A 14,473-nucleotide genomic window follows, 5' to 3' on the forward strand; every position below is an offset into this window, starting at 1 on the left:
TGGAGTTTGCCTTTAGGCTTTCAGTGAGTTCTGTACTCATGACTTGCAGAGGGTGTTCTGGGGGCAAGGTGAGTGACAGCTGAGCTGTGTGGAGTTTGCCTTCCCTCACAGCAGTTCAGTGAGGTTTGGGTTTAAGGAGGAGGTGGTACAGCAGAGAGCAGTGAGAGTTCCTAAGGAGCCCTGAACAGGACACTGAGTCCCTGCAGTAGCAGAGGGAATGGCTCCAGGGAGGATCCAAAGGCTGCAGATCCCCAGGTGTCCCACAGAGAGAATGTGCTGTGCTTATTCACTGGGTTAAAGCAGGATCTCATCTGGGAAATAACATCATCATAGCCATGGGCCAAATCTGGCTGGTTTTCATGTTCACAGCAACCTGGAAATGGAAACTGCAGTGGAAAATTGTCATCCAAAGGGTAAACATGTTTGAAAGGGGAAAATAAGCAAACTAAGGGTTGTATCACAGGAAACATGTTTCAATAAATATCTTTTACTCTGGTCTTGTTTAGTGGAGATGGGCCTTGTGGATTTGGGGTTTATTTTGTTACATGACATTTAGTAGCAAAGTCAGAACAAAGAAACTTTTAAAACACCTTAGTTTGAATTATGGACACGGGTTCAAGTAGTTATTTCATAGGTCACTTTTTAAAAAAGAAAGTAACTTCCAAACACAATGTGTGTTGCACCTGACTAAATGAAACTACAGTGCACTAAGGCACTTTAATCCTCTGGGAACTGTACTGGAACATAGCTAAAACCATGTGAAATTGCACCTGATGCTGTGTTGTTAATTGGTTTTGAGATTTAAAGTTCTACATTCATTATGTTGATGAATGAATGTGTCTAGTCTGGTCTCAGTTTCTTTGATCCAAGTGTCTAAAGCTGCCCCTCAATCTCCTCTGATCTGTATGTGTTTGTAATTTCTTTGTGCTATTTTCTGACATTCCTGGACCACAGGGAGTATTGTTAATATTACCCATGTTTATTTTATAGAACATTGTACTGTGCTATCTACCAACTTTTGTAACTCAATTATTAGTGATATTTAGGGTCATTCTAATAGCTGTATATTTGGCAAATTATTAAAATTTTCTGCAAGTGACTTGCAAGTATAATTGGTTTCTTTTAAATATAAGAAGATCGTTGAGAAAAAATTTACTCGACTGTTACCTGCACTGATGATGAATCCTTCTTTCTTTCCATCTTTATTTCTCCTTTTTTTCTGTGCCCTCTGTAGTGGGTTTCCCTTGTATTTACCAGGTTTGCTTTACCACCATGTTTTTGTCACAGCCATTGTTTATGGGAATACCTGCTGAGTATACAAGAATTATCTCTAAACTAAAATAAGAAATTCCACAATCCTTTAAACTCATCCTGGAAAACCCTTAACAGCACCACAAGAGGCTGTGTATGTTGTTGATTACAAGTCCTTTTGCATCCAACATCTGGTCCCAAATTCCAAAAGCATGCAGGAACAGCCTTAGTGCTTCACTTTTAAGTTGGTTTGGTTTGGAGGGGGGATTATGTTGGGAATTTTTTTTCTTTTTTTCTTTTTTTTTTTAATGTGTTGTCTTGCCTGTCTACAAAAAGCTTTCTAAATGTGTTCATTAGTAGTCTTGAGTGCTGTCCCATGGCGCTTCCTTCCCATGCTCCAGAATTGGAAGAAATGATGGGGTAAGGCTGTAACTCAAAATCCACAGTATTGTGAGGATGTGGGGTTTTTGTGGATTTGAAAAATGAATAGTGGTGATGCACTGAAGAATCTTGTAAAGAAATCCCCATTTCCTTGTTGGTTTAAAGTGAAGAAGGAATCACACTCCTTGGTTGCCTGCTCACATCACTTGTCAGGGGTGTTGCCTGGCTGGGGTTACTGTCTCTGTTCTCTCACACACACACGTGTGTGTTTGAACAGTGCACAGTGAAAGATCTCAGGGAGCTGATGCAGCTGAGAACTGCCTCAGACTGGGGAACTGCACAGAGCCCCCACACAGGGACAGCCCATCCTGGATGTGTGGGCACAGAGTTTGTGGTGATTGGGAGTGGGGCTGAGCCTCATCCCCAATGGGCTGCAGCTGTGCAGGACAGGTGATAATGAGATAATGAGCCACTAATGAGCCCAGGGGCACTGACCAATCACCCAGGGAGCAGAGGGCACACAGGTGCAGTGCATCAACATGAGGGGATAAAAGGTTGGGCTGAAGAGCAAGAAGGGCAGTTGCTTGCAGCCTTCTGAAGTGGAGTGATGTTGCTCTGTATGGACAGACACCTGAAGCCTTCTGATCAGGTAAGGGGTTACTGTGTATGGGGGAATGCTTAAAACCTTCTGAAATTGTGTGGTGACAGTCTGTATTGTGGCTGTCTTATCTGTGACAAGGGTGGGCAGGGAGTTGAGGCTGTTGAGATTTGGCCCTGTGTGACAAGCAAGCCCCTGTTCCTTAGTGCAGAGACCTGCTGTGAGTCTCTGCTAGCACAGCTCTTGGGTTTGTGTTCACTGCCTCTGTGCACAGCAGGACTGATGCCTGGCAGGTGCCAAATGTTACAGTCCTGCCTATGTGACACATAAATGAGTAATTTTTTGCTCTCCTGGCTTCATCAGTTTGGCTTGGTTTTTTTCCTCTTCTGTGTGGAGGAAAGGCTGGGCTGTGGGAGGGGAATGGGTGTTACAGGATCCTTTCAGTGCAGGTAGGTTGAGGGGAGCCCGGGGCCAGGGGCTCTGCCCTGCTGCCCCTCTGTGTAATGAGGGGCCTGGGGACCTGTGGCCCTGCCGGGGGACACTCGGAGACACAGCAGGAGCAGAGGACCCCAGAGTTTTGCCCTCAGACTGTGAGGGGATAAAAGCCAAGGGTTCCTTTTTTGGGATCTCTCCTCAAAGGAACTGGCTGGAGTTGTTATTTGGTTAGTTGCACCAACTTTAAATTTAAGAATTCAAATGTCTGAGTGTCTGCCATGGAAAACCTGGGTCTGAGCCCATAGGGGAACCCAGTGTGAGTGTGGGTGCAGCTGTGAAGGGGCTTTGGTCCAGCTCAGTTGGTGCAAGAGTGAGTGTCAGAGTGGTCCTGGATGCTCAGACGGGGAAGTTTCCTTAACACTGGAGGGTCTAGAGAGCTGTTTAAAAGTCTCACCTTTAACATCAGATATTTCCCTTATCCCCTGTTGCTGCTCTGCTGGTTTTGCTTTTACTTTTCATCCTTCTTGCCATCCCCAAATGTAACTGTAGTTTGTGGTTTAGACCAGCATAAGATCTGAGGGTAAACAGAATCTAGAATAACAACTATAAAATACCTGCCATATACACATTTTTCTCTGGCCATCTCTCCACTTTCTTTGACCTTGAACAGAGCAGATAAGTCCACCTGTGCGTTGTGCAGTGTGCTGAAGGGCAGCCAATTGCCTGTAGCCCTGGATGGCAGTAAAGGATTGGTGTCAGAGCACGCTTTTTGGTTGATAAAGCATAAGGAGGAACTGAGTTCAGCCCATTTTTCCACAGCTATATAAACTGCAATGTGGCTGGTAATAAAAACTTGATTTTTTAGCAGTTTCAGTGGATATAAATTGGGCCAGCAGATGGGAAGCTGTCAAACAGGTAAAATGCCCAAGTACTAATTTTGCCAAGTTATTTCTCAAAAAAAGAAAGAAACCAGGAGTAGCTGCAAAGAAAACGGTCCAAATGCAGCTCTTCCCCTGCACCTCCCCTCATGAGGACTCCTGCAGAATTCGGCCCACTGACTGGAACCACACATTGGCATTTAATCAGCTGGAACTCTCAGCTTCTTACCCTGCCTGGAAGCTTTTTGGGTCCATTTCAAACACTGGTAGCCCAACATCTGGAGCAAGGAGGGTACAAGTCTCCCCCCAGAATGGTGATGTCTTGCTGGAGGCTGAACCAGCCAGGCTTTGTCCCAGCTCAGCTTCCACATCCACTTGCTTGGGGCACGACCAGAAGCACCACTGTATTAACACTATTAAACCTCTGCCTGCAGAGGTAAAATGATGAATTGTTTGATTTTCAAAGGCTGGTGTGCCTCTAGGAAAATAGCAAAGACACAGAAGTCCTGAGTATGCCCATGATTTGCACTTTTTTATTGAGTCTTTTTTTGCTTTAAAGGCTTCCACCTCACCTGGTAGCTGTGCTATGTGTTAGAGCAGTCAGCAGGACAGCCAGGGAAGCCTGAGAAGTGAACCAGGAGGTATTTAAAATGAAAATTTTATTGCCACCAGGAAAGGAAGGTTCAGCTTTTAGTCCTCAATTATATTAGCTTTGCTCAAGTGAAAATATCTACATAGAATCCAAGGCAGAATGGACAATCAACTAAAGAAAGGGCAGGGAGAGAGAAGCAGGATGAAGAGGAGGAATTAATTTAAAGGAAACTGGGCATTCTCCCTTAAAGAAAAGTGCATTGAAATAAAAGAAGTTTAACAAAACGAAGAGTTTTACATAGCAATGCAGCACACCAGCATAACAGTGTAGCAACAGAAATTCTGGTCCTGTTTTGGCTCAGTGCCTCTCAGCTTGCCTGGTTCCAGCATTTCCAGTGACCCTCTTGAGATTCTTCTCTTGCTTCAGGTTTTTTGTTTTTCTTTTTCCTTGTCTTTCTGTCAGCAGGAGCTAAATTCACCACCAAGAGATGCTTTTGAATTCTACCACTGGCACATTCTTTCCAAACATGTTAACAGCTATTCAGGCTTGTGCAACCCTAAATATGGGAAATATATCATGCAGCTTTCTTACACACAGAGACTAAATGAGGGTTTGGGCAGACAGTATCTTCTGCATTTTTCCTGCCTGCCAGCACAGTGGGGAGGCCTTGGAGCCTCCCAGGTTCTCTTACACTTTCTGGCACTGCTGCTAGTGATGATTTATCTTTTTTCTGTTTTTCCTTTTTAAAATTTTTTCTCCCCCCACTCAGATGCATGAGCTGGGCTCTGCATCCTTCAGGAGTCTTTCAAAAATGCTGTGTATTTGTGTTTCAGGTGTGGGATGTCTTTAAAATCAGCATTCCAATTATGACAACAAAGGACTGGCAACACTTGTCAGTCCTTTGTACAGCATTCAGGTTCAAGTGGAGATTTGGTTAGATAAGGCTAAAATTTTGGCTTGTCAAGAGTATTTGGTGGAGCTCCCATGGTGCTGGACATACTCTGTGTGTTGGGTACAAACAGGTGAGGACAAAGGGGGTTTCCTGCGTGGCCTGCTGAAAACCTCCCTGAATGGACAACAATATTATAGATAACAACTGCTGGAAACCTCTCTGAATTTCCCTCCCCTTATGGGACATCTACAATTATTTTCTTTGGAGGCAGCAGCTGAGATATTGCCAACAATAAGGAGATCTGCTCTGCCTCAATAAATACTGGAGACAGTGCATTAAACCTGACCAAGACAGGTTTGCTGCTGCTTATCTGCTGCCTTTATAAATGTCTATTAGAGAGAAACCAATCTATACATAATGGGATTATCTCCCCAGATGTGGCAATGTAATAGAGCTCTTCTATCAGTGGATTTGTGGTAAATACTCTTTGGACTAATGATTAATTACTACTAATAAGCAGGAGCACTTTCCCAGAGGTGCATGTTTAGTGCAATGTGTGACTGACATGTATTAGTAGGAGCTTTGATCCCAGCAGTGAAATCTGGGGCAGTGGGAATTTTATTGTCACAGTGGCTGGGAAAATTTCTTCTTCCTGGTGAAAATATAGCAGCGTTTCCAAGTTGACTCCAGCAGCAGAAACTCTGGAGGGAGCTGTAAGCTCAGTGTTTCAGCACAGCTGCTTCTTTTTATTGTTATTTTTTTTTTCTCTCAGCCAAAATGAAACTTTCAAGAGGTGGCATGTCGGCCATTTGAAGGTAGTTATATTTTTGAGTGATTAAAAATGAACTAGTTTTACTTAGTCCTGCACCTTCAAGCTTCAAATGTATTACTGAGGTCTCTGAATGCAGTATTCACCTGTGCCTTTGCTGGTCAAGCTTTAGTGGTTTTCATCAGTGTATATGAGACCACCTCTGTTTTCTGTGCTAGGTATCAATTTCCTCTGGAACTGATAAAAAAGGGAATTGATAAAGCTTAGAAAATATAGACAGTGAATGTGGATTTTTATTAATGGATTGTCATGGTTTTCGAGTGCTACTGCTGTTTCAGAGATGGTGATTAGGGGAGGGGATGGTTAAATTTAAAACCTGAGATGTTAAAAACCAAAACTGACCAAAGTTAGCATATAGCTGCCTGTGCCAAGTTTCGCAATGCTTATTAACTATGTATTGAGAGGTGTGGGTTGTTTGTTGTTTTTTTTTTTTTTTTTTTTTTTTTTTGCTAAAATCACTGAAAAAGTCCTAGCAGAGGCTGACCTGGAGGCTGCAGAGCTCTCCTTTTGCATGAGGGCTGTTCCCAGCCCTGGGGCCGCTGGCTCTGTGCTGGTGACAGGAATGGTGTGTGCTTATGTCTTTACGAACGATTCCATGGGTGAGGGGATGGGTGTCAATGTCTTTGAAATTGACGTTCTTAATGTCAATGTCTCTACCAACCTCAAGGCACAGGTTTGTTACAGAACCCGGGCAGTCTGACTCCAGAACCGACAAATGGGCGCACACAAGCCTGAGTTTCTGCACTTCGTGGGAGAAAATGATACATTTAAGGCGGAATATGTGCTAGGCGGTTCGGGAAGGCTGTACCTTGCTAGTACCTCAGCCCATGGGGAAAGGATGAGGGCAAAATGCAGCTGGGAGTTCGGGGTAAAAGGGGCTGTGTCCTCCCAAACCTTGAGGACTTCTCTGTCTCCTTTAAGGACACTGGCTTTTTGAAGTGTGATTTTCCATACACCTGCAATTTTATTCGAATAAAAGGAGAGAGTGCACCGCCGCAGGGTTTTCTCTCTCTCGGTGTGTGCCGCTTCCCTCAGAGCTCACAAACTCAGGCTTGTACCCTGCTGTTGGTCAGTTTCACAGTCACACTGCGTTCTGTGACAAACCCGCGTCGTGAAGTTGCTAGAGACATGAAGACGCCTTTCCAAGACGTTGGCACGCCTGCCCTCAGCCCTGGAATTGTTAGTAAAGCCATTAGCGCACATTAATTAGCACACACTGGGCTCCCGGGCGGGCCAGGCCGCGCTTTGGGCCCGGTGGGGAGCGGCTGGGGCTGCCCTCAGCGCGGTGCCCTCAGCGCGGTGCCCTCAGCGCGGTGCCCTCAGCGCGGTGCCCTCAGCGCGGTGCCCTCAGCGCGGTGCCCTCAGCGCGGTGCCCTCAGCGCGGTGCCCTCAGCGCGGTGCCCTCAGCGCGGTGCCCTCAGCGCGGTGCCCTCAGCGCGGTGCCCTCAGCGCGGTGCCCTCAGCGCGGTGCCGGGCTGGCCCAGCCGCCCGCAGCCGCTCCGTTCCGCGGGCACACAGCTGCGGATCGAGAGGTGAATTTCAAATTTGCCAATGTTCAGGTGTCTGCCTGCACCACAGCCTTGGAGCCTGGCTCCAAGAGAGAGAGTTTATTTTAGTCCTTGGAGCCTGGCTCACGGAGAGTTTGTTTTAGCCCTTGGAACCCCACTCATGGGGCGTTTGTTTTCCCCCCGGCTCAGGGGAGCTGCAGGCTGGGCTGTGCAATGACAGGAGCGGCTCTCATGGGGTTTTGCGGGGCAGGACTCCCTTGTGTCGCTTGTTTTACTATTTTGAAAGTGCAAAAAATATAAAGCCTGGAGCTTATCCCATCAGTGTGCTGCTGGACGCTGCTTTCATCTAAGCTGGGATCTGCTTTGAGTCCTGGAGGTAAATCCTGTCGCAGCGCTGCCAGCGGGAGCGATGCTGTTCCATCAGGTGAGCTGAGGGCTCAGATCTTGTCGGCACAGAATTTGTGGTAATTTGGGACTGTCTTAATTAGTTCATCATTAAGGGAAGAATCATATTTAAGGGGTATGGTGGGCATATAGGTGTATGTTTTTTGTGTTTAAACTCTTGTGGGTAGGCACACAGTTTGTGGGAATTGGGCGTGGGGCTGCGGCCGAGCCTCATCCCCAATGGGCTACAGCTGTGGGAAGCAGGCGGACAGTATTGAAAGTGTGAAAAACAAGGTTCACTTTGCTGGTAAAATTTAAAAAGTTTAATAAAAAGACAGTAGGAGACAGAAATAAAGCAAAGGGTTAAAAACGGACGGGTGTGTCTTGGCACTCGGCCCCTTAAATACCATTTCCCTTATGCCTGTTGCATATTCATAGATCCTTATGCCCAGTAAACTTTTCCCCAAACTAGTTTACATGTTCCAAGAATTTTTTAGCATATCTCCTCCTTGGACCTGCCTTTTCCAAGCATGTGTAATCCTTGGTTGTGGTTTTAGTCCATTCTTATCAGCTCCAGTTTTTGGGCTTGAGTCCACACTGTCTCCAGATGGTGAGTGCTGAGAGTTGGCACATCTGTACAGGTGTCCTCTTCATATGTTCATTGAATGTTATCCCATCCAGGCATTTTAACACGAGCATACTTATATCAGCTATTTTACTACTATGTCTAAGCTTTATTAACAACAGAAATAAAAACTATATCTTCATAAAAAAGTTGCTTTGCCACTACACATATAATATCCATTTTAATATTTGTGAAAAGCCAATGTTACAGTATCTATCTATAACAAAAGCAATGAGCCATGGAGTGCTGAGGTGCACTGATCATTCAAGAAAAGGTAGAGAGGGCACACAGGTGCAAGGCAGGAACATTGAGGGGTATAAAAGGCTGGGCTGAAGAATAAGAAGAGACACTTGAAGCCTTCTGATGTGACATGTGGCTTATGCTGTGATAAAAGCCTGGCTTTGATCTGGCAGGGTTTGCCTGCACTTTGTCACCTCCTTCCTGGCTGTTGTGTTCCTGTAGGGACCTGCAGAGGGAGGTCAAGCAGAGGCTAAATTAGGATTCAGCACTCTGAGCAAGCTGCTGCTTGCTTTTATGCTGCAGCAATGTCAGGTGAGACAACATCTTGTAGAAGCCAAGATTTCCACATACTGGTGGCACTGCAGCTCCTTTGTAGTGCATGGCTGTGAAATGATGCTTCCAGTTTTTGCCAAAATGGGGGAAGTCCTGCCTAGTAACACTTTATTTTAGTGTTGTCTCAAGTATAGCTGTGAGCTCTCTCTCTGCATTAGAAGGAAATAGGTGCTTCTGTGGTGCATGTTGAATGCTGACAAGCTGTGGTGTGGCACTAGATGTCAGCAATGCTTTGCCAGTGTCTGTGGCAGCCCTTGCAGGTTTTATTTGCTGCTGGCTTTTGGCACATGATGCCCTTTTCTTGTTCCATATTTTCAGGAATAAATACATACAAATACACTGGCCTTCAAAACTATATTTTCTCTTACCCTGCTGTCCTTGGTGAATAACTACCTTAGGTCACCAATTTTCAAACATAACCTGTGCTCTGACATTTCCCTAGACCATGCACTGGCTGTTTAGTTCTTACTGTATAAAAGCTGCATCTGGGCTTGTAAATTGGCCAAAACAGCACTCTTGTCACAATTGCTCATTAAAATGCAGGTGTGAAAGTTGCCAAAGTGATTCAAACACTACCAAAGAACTTTTTATTTGTAAAAAGGTACCCTACTGATTGGTAATGTAATAGTTATTACTGATTGGTAATGTAATAGTTATTACTGGTTTTGGTTGAATTGTTATTGGAGTATAGTAAGTAAGAGCTGAAACTATTCGTTTTTTGTTATAATTGATTGGAAAAATAGTTGGAAGAACTGAAAATTTAAGAAAAAAGTTTTGGTTTGGTTGTGTAGTATTAGTTACTCTTGTGGGTATAAGTTAATGATAAGCATTTTTTAAAAATATGTTAATTTAGAAGTTGTTAGCTTATATTGTGGTTTTGGGGGTAAAAATTTGGGGTTGTTTGGGGGATTGGTGATTTTATAAATCGTACTTGGTTTGGGTTGTTTGGGGTTTTTTTATGATTGAGTTGTTTTTGTTTTATGTGGTGGTGTGTGGCTTTTTTTGATGTTTCTTGATAGAGGTTTCTCATTTATGTTTACAGTGATAGTGATTAGTGTGATGTCTCTTTTTGTATTGAGGGTAAATATCAGGTATTTTTGGTTTTTTGTTTCATAACTTTTTAATGGCTAAGTTTTTTTATAGTTAAAATAGGTTTTTAATGGGCTTTACTCATAAAGTATTGAACATTTTAAAAATAATTTTGGTTTGAGTTTTAATAGTTTTTTTTGTTTTTATTTTTTAATGAATCTTGGGAATTTTAAAGTTTTTTTTAGTATATTAGTTTGTATGGTTGCAATATGTTGTGGAGTGTTTAGTTTATTGTAAGTAGAGAGTGTTTGTGGTGTTGTTAGTTGGTTTGGTGTAGTTAAAATCACTTTTTTATATTGTTTGTGTTTGAAAAGGTGAGGATTTTAATTAAATGAGGATGTGTTTTTTTATTAGGATATGGTTTTGGAACTGTTTGTGTGAAGTGATTTTAAAATGTACTGTAAGGTCTAGTTTTAGAGAATAGGTGTTTTTATGGGCTTTTGTATGTTGTACAGTTAAAAGTTTTGTGTTGTATTTTTAACATCTTTTATTATGGTTTTAGAAAGAGATTTAGTTTGGTTTTTAGCTTTATCATTTGGAGGATCTCTAGTTAATTAACTAATTGTTAGTTGGGTATTAGGATTTTCAGTATAGTTTTCTATTACTTTGTTAAGGTGTTTTTGTTATTCTAAACATGACAGAATATCTTGAGTTTGTTAAAATTATGGATGAGATATGGTAGTTTGAAGGTGTTAGGTTAATAAGAATCATATGTATTTCTCATTACATTATTAAAATATGGGGAGTTGAAGTTGTTGTCTTTAGTTTTGTTAACTCTTTAATATTATAATATGATGTAGGTTTTTACTGAGGAATAGTATTCTTATATTTAACTGGTATAATGAGTTCTCTGTATGGTGAATTAAAATCTTGTATGAGATTACATCTAATCTTAGTTTAATTAGTCTTTTTGAATTATTTTTTGAGATAGGAGTAGGAGGAATTGAATTTAGTTCTTTTGTATTTATGGGGCCAGGATGTGATGGGTCAGACTCTTCTTTTGAACTAGAGTTTGTGTCTTGTTCGATTTCTATACCAATAAGTTTGTAAATTATGTGTTTTTTCTTTTTTGGTAGATAATGGCTTTTTTTAAATGCTAATAGAGTAATTTCTCTCTCTTTTGTGAAGAGTTCTCTTATTTCTTTGTAAGGTGGGGTCGACAGATCCATGGGTGAGGTGGGGGTAACAGTGGTGTTTGTAGGCTGAAAAAACAGGGAGCAGTGAGGGTACCATGGTTCTCTTTGAGGTTTTCAGGTTTCTGGTTAGGACTGAAGGGGAGAGAAATTTTGGGAATACAGTTTTGGGAATTGTTTAAATATGTTAATCCAAGTCTGGTATGCAGGGAGTGGCCTGGTGCTGGTATTATTTCTGTTAATGGTAAAAGCATTGCATGGTTTGAGTTTAACTGCATCTTAGAAGGTGAACACAGAAATATTATCTATAGTTGGAAACTGCTGTTCAACTCAAGATAAATTCTTTACTTCTTGTTTTGCATCATGATAAGAATTAGGGTGATCAGAGCCTTGAGGCTTTTACAAAGGTCCCTGGGTTGTTTGGACACCTTGTGCCTGGTGATGTCCCCAAGCCCACCTGGTGCTGTGCAATAAGGTGATGTTGGTGTCTCTCTCTGAGCTGAGCCAGGGATGCAGGCAGGAGTCTCTCTGCTTCTCCCTCGCAGCAGAATCAATTCCTCAGGGTCCTGCTTCCTCTCAGTAGCACTGAACAAAAAGGACTTTGAGGCCTTCCAACTGCTCAACAGATACAACCTCCTGAAGGGTGCCTGTGCTGAGCTGGGGTCGGCCTCTTTCTCCGGGCGACAACAGACAGAGCAAGAGGACACAGTCTCAAGCTGTGCCAAGGGAGATGCAAGTTAGAATTAAGAAGGAAATATTTCACAGAAAGAGTGGTCAGATACTGGAATCATTTACCCAGTGAGGTGGTGGAGTCATCATCCCTTGAAGAATTCAAAAAAAGACTGGATGTGGCACTTGGTGCCATGATCTAGTTGAACAGTTAGAACATTGGCTGGACTTGATGATCTTATAGGTCTCTTCCAGCCTTGAACTTCTGTGATTCTGTGATAGTTGAGTTATTGCTTCCTCACAACAGAAACACCATTTTGTTAATTATTTCAACTTTTACAAAAACAGGGTAACTGAGAAGCATTTAAAAATATTTTATTCTATTATTAGTCTCAACAGTGAGACACAAGAAATATAAAAGTCAATGTTATTCCATCAGAAATGAACCTATTTCCTAGTTATGGTACCTTATGTTTTTCAACCTATTAACTTTTACCACACATTATTATTAACACCAATCACCTACTTTTTTTCCCCTCATAGTCCTACTACATCTTTCACAGTTCTAATGCTCTAAAATATCTTCTAACAAAGCTGTATTTTAAAACATATTTAAACTTATTTCTAATTCAATCTCTCCCTCAACATCATCTCTATTCCATAACCTTCTTAAGTCAACACCCTTTATCTCAATGTTTACCTACAAATGTTCAAGACTATATGAACTTTCTGTCAAATTAAAAAAATTCTTTACAAATCTATTTCTCACCTCTAGGTCTAAAAACTCTGGTTCAGCTGCTTGCCTTTATTAAACTTAACACTGGACCACTGCCAGCAAGGTGCTTTAATGAAGAGCTTTTTATCACACTTCAGGAAAGCTAACATGAAAAGGTGATGGCATAATTGCTAGGAAGACAAAGATTTTTCTGCTAAAGATTCTCTAAAGCAGAAAGTACATTTTCATGGTGATCCCAGATGTTTCCTGGTTCATAATTCTTAGTAAAAAAATACTGTGGCTGATGTTGTGACAGGGACTGGATAATAGAGCCACTTCCCAATCCCTGCAAGTGTTCAAGGCCAGATTGGTCAGGGTTTGGTCTTGACCTGGTCTAAAGGTGTTCCTGCCCATGGCAGGGGAGTTGGAATGGGATGGTATTCAAGGTCCCTTCCAACCCAAACCATTCTGGGATTCTGTGATTGATGCTGCTTTTCCCTAAGAAATACTGAATAGGTTAACATAAAAATTCTGACCTCAAATTTCTGTTATTGGAAGAGCTTGTGGAGATGTGGTTATTTCTCAGGGATATGCTGTTGTAAAAATTCAACCTGTATCAAAAAGTTTGACTTCAGAATGGAGTTTAAAATGTAAATCTGTTCAATGTTCAGCCTTGTTTTCTTCCCTCAGAATCACTGTAGCCTCTCTGGGCAGTTGCTGTCCTTGGGTGTTTGGGTGCTGGGTGGGTTCTGATCCCAGCTGCCCCTCTTAGGTACAGCACTGGGACAGTGTGGGGAGGAGAGATGTAAACTTAGGGGGAAAAAAAAGGAAGTGGTATAGAGGGAGTTAGCTTAAGCTCATCAAATACACAGGAATCTAAGCCACATGCTGATATTTTGAAAATTTCTATTTTTTGCTATATACCAAGGGCACTAATCTTTACAATATGCATTTGATTTAATGAGATGGAAAGGCATTCCTAATTTCTCCTAATACAAAAGCTGGGAATGTAACATGAAATAGCTGGCAGGTTTGGGGGAAGGAATGTCTTTTACACCAAGTTCAGTGAAACTGGAGAGTTTGTTCCTACTGGGGGCTATAAAAGTTTGTGTGCTGGAAAAGGGAATAAAAATTGATGTTTGATAAAGATAGATCAGGGATAAGAACTGCAAGTGTTGCTGATCAATGGAGCAGGAGATGGTGTGCAAAAGCCTCAGCAGAGACTGCACATGGGGAGAAGATGATGCTTGTCTGGGACATCAGGCAGTAGGTCCTTCTGTCCCTGCCACCTGTCCTGCTTTCCATCTTTATGTAAAGAAACAATGAAGGTTTTGTGAGAATAAGCACCTGGGAAGAGATTTCTGTTGGGAAAAACACTTCTGTGATAGAAATCATCTTTAAAATGCCCAGTTAAGCTGTAGAGGATGTGATGGAGCTGGCACTCTTTGGTGCTGTTTATGTTAAGCTGGCAGCAGTGCTCTGGATATAAAGAATTCCTTTTTTGAAAAGCATTCTGCTGTACCAGAGAGGGAATTCAGGGCAGCAGCAGCTATTTGGGAGAGGTTTGATGCTGTGGTGTTTAACAGAAAGGTTGGTTCACCATCCTAAGAGTTCCTGCAGCCAGGAGAACTATGAGGCTGTACTAAGTTTAGGTTTCCAGATTGATTCCTGCATGTGAATGTAAGTGTGGAAAGGCTCACTCAGAAATGATGCTGTTTTTAACATCTGCTAATTGCTGGAAATGAGTGAAGAAGGTTGGAGTCTTTGTTACATTCAAGCCTTCCTCTCTGTAGTGATACACTGACATAACTAAGCTTGAAGACTTTTGTGTTTATAGATAAAAGAAAACTACCTACTGCATCAAAAGTGGCTTTTGAAAAGTTTTAAGGGCTGGTTTGTTGTAACTTAAAAGCAGAAAATA

The sequence above is a fragment of the Melospiza melodia genome, chromosome 9 (genome assembly GCF_035770615.1).
Source record: "Melospiza melodia melodia isolate bMelMel2 chromosome 9, bMelMel2.pri, whole genome shotgun sequence".
Lineage (NCBI taxonomy): Eukaryota > Metazoa > Chordata > Aves > Passeriformes > Passerellidae > Melospiza > Melospiza melodia.